The sequence below is a fragment of the Mixophyes fleayi genome, chromosome 11 (assembly GCF_038048845.1).
Source record: "Mixophyes fleayi isolate aMixFle1 chromosome 11, aMixFle1.hap1, whole genome shotgun sequence".
In the NCBI taxonomy this organism is placed as follows: domain Eukaryota; kingdom Metazoa; phylum Chordata; class Amphibia; order Anura; family Limnodynastidae; genus Mixophyes; species Mixophyes fleayi.
In genome coordinates, this window is record NC_134412.1 from 99,747,540 (window position 1) to 99,754,613 (window position 7,074).

The following is a 7,074-nucleotide window of genomic DNA, read 5'->3' on the forward strand; positions in this document are numbered from 1 at the left end:
CGCTGACACCTAGTGGACACTCAAGTACTCTACAGTGTCTATACTTTGCAGTTAACTTGCAAAAATCTCTCACAATCTGTAATAACACCTGCTTTATTCTTATACGCTACAACATCACCATCTAGTGTCGGTTATTTTGATCTACATAATCAGTGCACAGTTGTATCTGTGCTATTTCCAGCAAGTACTTCTTCTACATAATATCTGTCTAGGTGAATTCTGCTGCTTTATTTTCACAAGACTGTTATTGGCTTTACATTGCATAGAGCCTTCAATATTCCCCAAGCATTACCGGATACAGCTGTGGGATCCCATAACCCACTCTTCCTCTCCTGGATTTAGCCCCTGTGATGTTGTGATGGGTTGACCCAGGGTTAGAGTTCGGGTTAGGGTGAGGGTTAGGGATGTAGGTCAGTATAAAGTTAATACCTACAGCCACACCACCCTGAAGAAGCCCAATCTCATCTGATCTTGGAAGTCAAGCAGGGTCAGGCCTGGTTAGTACTTGGATGGGAGACCACCTTCTAATACCAGGTGCTGCAGGCTGTTCTCTCTTGTTCATGATTCCTACAATGCTGGTGGTGACATGTATAAGAGATGTAGTTCAGTATTAAACCAATACCTTGAGCCCCACCACCCCGAACAAGTCTGACTTTGGAAGCCATGTACGGTTGTGCCTGGTTAGTACTTGAATGGGAGACCACCTGGGAATAGGGGGGTCAGGGTTTTTAAGATTTTTTTTTTTCATATATGAATAAGTCTATGTCAGGGTAGGAGCTTAATCAGGAAGAGGAGGGTCTTAATCAGGAAGGGGAGGGTTTAAACCGGAAGGTGAGGGGCCACATGTATAGAGATAGAACCAACACTGCTCCATTGAAAGTACATGTAGGCGTTTGGTAGAGGAGCACCACCATGAGTTTGGTTATAGCACACACAGTAAACCAATGTGTTACCATGCAAGTATAGGGTTTGAATCCCAGCTGGGTTGGAATTGTGGACATGTTAGGGTTATTAGGGGGTTTAGGGTTGGGAAAAATGTATTTAATTATGCAGGCAGACAGATGTAACACACATATATGACCTCTTTATTTATGTGTATTGAGCATACAATAAAGTGACGCATAGCTATAATTATGCAGGCAGACATAAGCAATACACAGCTAATTACAAAATGAGTAACGTGAGGACAACGCACCACGTGGGACTGGTACAGGCATCAGAAATTAACATACACACGCCCCCAAAAGAGTCGCAGATCGAGGAACTATCAGCACTTGGTCGTGGATCGATTGGAAATTTATACACACTACATGATCGTTAGGTGGATTGGTCATAAAATATTAAACAGTACGACCAACCAAATGAGCCGACAATTGACACTTTGTAACGTCTTTCGACCATAGTGTCACTATACACAGTAACCTGACTTCCAACCGAATGGACGTATGTCGGATGATTTGCCAATTATTGGACCAAAACGCTCCACTGTGTGTGTAGCCTTACACTATGCTGGAGGAATTTGGCGTTAAACAGTGTGCCTAACCGTTATGATAGGTGCTGGATGAGTTTCGCATTTATGTGTCCTTAATCCATTGCAACCGTTAAGCTTATTTTGCACGACGAAAATGTACATAACATATTTATTTTTTATGAGATGGTCTGCCCCCAACATTTAGGCCTCATACTGCCCTGGAATTAAATAATCGCTCTGAAAGTGAGGATAAGGGACACAAGTTAAATAGGGGAAATCAATTGGAGATAAAAGAGTCTGTTGCATTAAGGAAATCCATTCAAATACATTGTATAAGCAGACATTTACCTTTAGCTGGTACTCTTTTGCAACAATCTTGCAGTAATCAGGACAGCACTGCCACCCAGTGGGCGATAAGAGCTAAGACAAGTCACTAACTTTGAAGCTAAACAATAGTCTTGCATAGTGTAACACTGACACCTAGTGGACACTCAAGTACTCTACAGTTTACTGTACTCTACTGTGACCGCCCCCACCCCCCGCTGAGCGGGCTATCACACGAGATGCGGATATCACGTGGGACGCGCACCACGTGACAGGTGCCGTCCCACGTGATCAGAGACGCGGCTTAAAGGTAACTGTGTGCAGCGGCGGGGGGAGCTCGTGTCAGTGTCTGTCTGTCTGTGCGCAGCGGCGGGGACTGAGTCTAGTGTCCAGATTTCAGAGTGTCCGCTGTTCGGGCCGCACAATAGGACACGTGATGTGATGACACGGCCGCATCACGTGTCATGTGATGCGGCCGCATGTGCGCTCCCCGGGCTGCATGTTGTCAGCCCACGCCTGGCCCCAGCTGTCACCGGGTCATTGCTTAATGTCCTAACCAAGACTTTATATCATCCAGGGAGACGAAGCTGATACGAGTCAGAGTTGTATTAATCATATCCTTGTGTTCTCCAGACTACATGGAAGACATTGAGATTCTTATCTTTGAATCCCTGAGAAACTTCACCATGGTCGGTAACCTGATTCTCCAGCTGCGTCCTGAGATGTCCGGATTCTCCGGCCTGGAACCTTTACATCTTAGCAGGAATGATATTACCGCAATTGGCAGCGACAGCTCCCGGGGCCTGTCCAAGATCTTCTCTCTGGACCTGCCCAAGAACTCCTCCCTGGACCTGTCCAAGATCTCCTCTCTGGGCCTGTCCAAGATCTCCTCCCGGGGCCTGCCCAAGAACTCCTCCCTGGACCTGCCCAAGATCTCCTCCCTGGACCTGTCCCAAGATCTCCTCCCTGGACCTGTCCCAAGATCTCCTCCCTGGACCTGTCCCAAGATCTCCTCCCTGGACCTGTCCCAAGATCTCCTCCCTGGACCTATCTTCTAATAAACTCTTCTCGCTTCAACACAGCTGCTGGAACCCCTGAACGGGACCCTGAGACTGGGAGGGAACCCCTGGAACTGTTCCTGCACACATAGGGAGGTCATTCTCTTGTTACAAGGTAATACCCTGTTTATCACACTTTACTATTTATCAATGTACAGACTAGTATGGGTCATTTGCTGCAAGATGCATTGATAACTAAATATAACATAAACGTGGCTCATTTTACATGTACATACAGATTCTGTCTTGGGTGGAATATTAAGCTTTTAATATATATTAATATTAATATATATATTAATTAAGTGAGATTCAAGAGCTGGAAATTGTTTATGCTTCCTACAATGCTGGTGGCGAAATGTGTAAGAGATGTAGATCAGTATTAAGCCAATACCTATAGCCACATGGCAGGGTTTTAAGATTTTTTTTATATATATATATATATATATATATATATATATATATATATATATAAATACACTAACTAGGTATGACTAACTGTATGATCTCTGAAGGTGAGGGGCTTAGGAATAAAGTGGAGGGGCCCCCTGCATAGACATAGGGCCTGCTCTGCTACATTGGAAGTACATGCAGGCATGTGGCAAGGAATGCCTCCATGACTTTGGTTATAGTTCACACAGTATGGCAACAGTTTACCATGCAGGAGGTTCATGGTTCATATCTTGGCCAGGACAAGAATTAAAATTTTATGTAAATAATGCATGTAGCTAAATGTGTGTGTATGGTAAAGGGTTAGGGCAGGGGTCGGCAACCCCCAGCACGCAGCCCCCTGACTCCTGGCCGGCGTCCGACTGTTCTAAATGACAGCCGGAGAAGAGCTGAACTGCTGCACAGTTCCTCCCAAGCACCTTTGCGGACCATTTCACGCCTGGAAGAGGTAAGTATAAAATTATATCATTTTTTTATTTATTTATTAGTGTCCTAAAAAAAAATGTTATGCAATTCTGAGGCCATAAGAGTCATTGGGGACATTACTGTGGCATAAAATGTATTTCTAGGGGCAACTGTGGCATACTGTGTGTTTCTGGGGGCAACTGTGGCATACTGTGTGTTTCTGGGGGCAACTGTGGCATAAGATGAATTGGGGGCACAATTATGGGGTATGATGTGACCTGGGGCACTACTGTGCGGCATAACATTTACTTTTTGCTGGTCCCTTACTGTTAATATGATATTAGCCTCATAAAATGAGAAATAAATAAATATATCTGAAATTTGGTCCTTTGGGGGGTATTGTGAAAATTGGTGAAATTTGGTCCTTTGGGGGTATTGTGAAAATTGCTGAAATTTGGTCCTTTGGGGGTATTGTGAAAATTGCTGAAATTTGGTCCTTTGGCGGGGGGGGGGGGGGGCTGGTATTGTGAAAATTGGTAAAATGAGGTCCTTTGGGAGGGGGTATTGTGAAAATAGGTTAAATGTGATCCTTTGGGGGGGGGTATTGTGAAAATTGGTGAAATTTGGTCTTTTGGGGGAGTATTGTGAAAATTGGTGAAAGTTGGTCCTTAGGGGTGGTATTGTGAAAATTGGTGAAATGTGGTCCTTTGGGGGGTATTTTGAAAATTGGTGAAATTTGGTCATTTGGGTGGAAACTGTAAAAATTGCTGAAATGTGGTCCTTTGGGGGGGTATTGTGAAAATTGGTGGAATTTGGTCCTTTGGGGGGGTATTGTAAAAATTCTAGAAATGTGGTCCTTTGGGGGGGTATTGTGAAAATTGGTGAATTTTGGTCCTTTGGGGGGTATTGTGAAAATTGGAGAAATTTGGTCCTTTGGGGGGTATCATAAAAATTGGAGAAATTTGGTCCCTTGGGGGGGGGGAAGGGGGTATAGTGAAAATTGGTGAAATTTGGTCCACTGGGGGGGTATTGTGAAAATTGGTGAAATGTGGTCCTTTGGGGGGCTTTTGTGAAAATTGTTGAAATTTGGTCCTTTGGGGGGTATTGTGAAAATTGGTGAAATTTGGTCCTTTGGGGGTATTGTGAAAATTGCTGAAATTTGGTCCTTTGGGGGTATTGTGAAAATTGCTGAAATTTGGTCCTTCGGGGGGGGGGGGGGGTATTGTGAAAATTGGTGAAATTTGGTCTTTTGGGGGAGTATTGTGAAAATTGGTGAAAGTTGATCCTTAGGGGTGGTATTGTGAAAATTGGTGAAATGTGGTCCTTTGGGGGGTATTTTGAAAATTGGTGAAATTTGGTCATTTGGGTGGAAACTGTAAAAATTGATGAAATGTGGTCCTTTGATGGGGTATTGTGAAAATTCGGTCCCTTGGGGGGGTATAGTGAAAATTGCTGAAATTTGGTCCTTGGGGGGTATTGTGAAAATTGCTGAAATGTGGTCCTTTGGGGGGGGGTTATTATGAAAATTGGTGAAATTTGGACCCTTGAAGGGGGTATTGTGAAAATTGATAAAATTTGTTCCTTTTCGGGGTATAGTGAAAATTGGTGAAATGTGGTCCTTTGGGAGGGGGTATTGTGAAAATTGCTGAAATTTGGTTCCTTGGGGGGGGGGGGGGTATAGTGAAAATTGGTGAAATTTGGTCCCTTGGGGGTGTATTGTGAAAATTGGGGAAATTTGGTCCCTTGAAGGGGGTATTGTGAAAATTGGTAAAATTTGGTCCTTTTGGGGGTATAGTGAAAATTGGTGAAATGTGGTCCTTTGGGAGGGGATATTGTGAAAATTGGTGAAATTTAGTCCCTTGGGGGTGTATTGTGAAAATTGGGGAAATTTGGTCCTTTGGGGTGGGGGGTATTGTGAAATTTCTGAAATGTGGTCCTTTGGGGGGGGGGGGTATTGTGAAAATTGCTGAAATTTGGTCCTTTGGGGGGTATTGTGAAAATTGCTGAAATTTGGTCCTTTGGGGGGAATTGTGAAAATTGTTGAAATTTGGTCCTTTGGGGGGTATTGTGAAAATTGGTGAAATTTGGTCCTTTGGGGGTATTGTGAAAATTGCTGAAATTTGGTCCTTTGGGGGTATTGTGAAAATTGCTGAAATTTGGTCCTTCAGGGGGGGGGGGGTATTGTGAAATTGCTGAAATTTGGTCCTTTGGGGGGGTATTGTGAAAATTGCTGAATTTTGGTCCTTTGGGGGGGTATTGTGAAAATAGTTGAAATTTGGTCCTTTGGGGGGATATTGTAAAAATTGTTGAAATGTGGTCCTTTGGGGGTGGTATATTTGAAAATTGGTAAATTTGGTCCTTTGGGGTTGTATTGTGAAAATTGGTGAAATTTGGTCCCTTGGGGGGGTATTGTGAAAATTGGTGAAATGTGGTCCCTGGGGGGGGGGTATAGTGAAAATTGGTGAAATTTAGTCCCTTGGGGGGTATTGTGAGAATTGGTGAAATTTGGTCCTTTGGGGGGGTATTGTGAAAATATGGGAAATTTGGTCATTTGGGGGGTATCGTGAAAGTTGGTGAAATTTGGTCTTTTGGGGGGTATTGTGAAAATTGCTGAAATGTGGTCCTTTGGGGGGGTATTGTAAAAATTGGTGAAATTTGGTCCTTTGGGGGGTATTGTGAAAATTGGTGAAATTTGGTCCCTTGGGGGGTATAGTGAAAATTGGTGAAATTTGGTCTTGGGGGGGGGGAGGTATAGTGAAAATTGGTGAAATTTGGTCCTTTGGGGGGTATTGTAAAAATTGCTGAAATGTGGTACTTTGTGGGGGTATTCTGAAAATTGGTGAAATTTGGTCCTTTGGGGGGTATAGTGAAAATTGGGAAAAATTTGGTCCTTGGGGGGGGGGGGGGTATAGTGAAAATTGCTGAAATTTAGTGCTTTCGGGGTTATTGTGAAAATTGGTGAAATTTGGTCCTTTGGGGGGGGGGGTATAGTGAAAATTGGTGAAATGTGGTCCTTTGGGGGGTATTGTAAAAATTGGTGAAATTTGGTCCTTTGGGGGTATTGTGAAAATTGGTGAAATTTGGTTCTTTAGGGGGCTATTGTGAAAATTGTGGAAATTTGGTCCTTTGGGGGGGTATTGTAAAAATTGCTGAAATTTGGTCCTTTGGGGGGGTATTGTGAAAATTGCTGAAATTTGGTCCTTTGGGGGGGTATTATAAAAATTGGTAAAATGTGGTCCTTTGGGGGGGGTATTGTAAAAATTGCTGAAATGTGGTCCTTTGTGGGGGTATTGTGAAAATTGGTAAAATTTGGTCCTTTGGGGGGGTATTGTGAAAATTGGTGAAATGTGGTCCTTTGGGGGGGGATAT

The 7,074-nt window shown here is 43.5% G+C and overlaps 1 pseudogene; it reads left to right on the forward strand.

Moving 5' to 3' along the window:
• The first annotated feature begins 427 nt into the window (after positions 1–427).
• Positions 428–546, forward strand: LOC142108087 (5S ribosomal RNA; annotated as a pseudogene).
• The last annotated feature ends 6,528 nt before the right edge of the window (positions 547–7,074 follow it).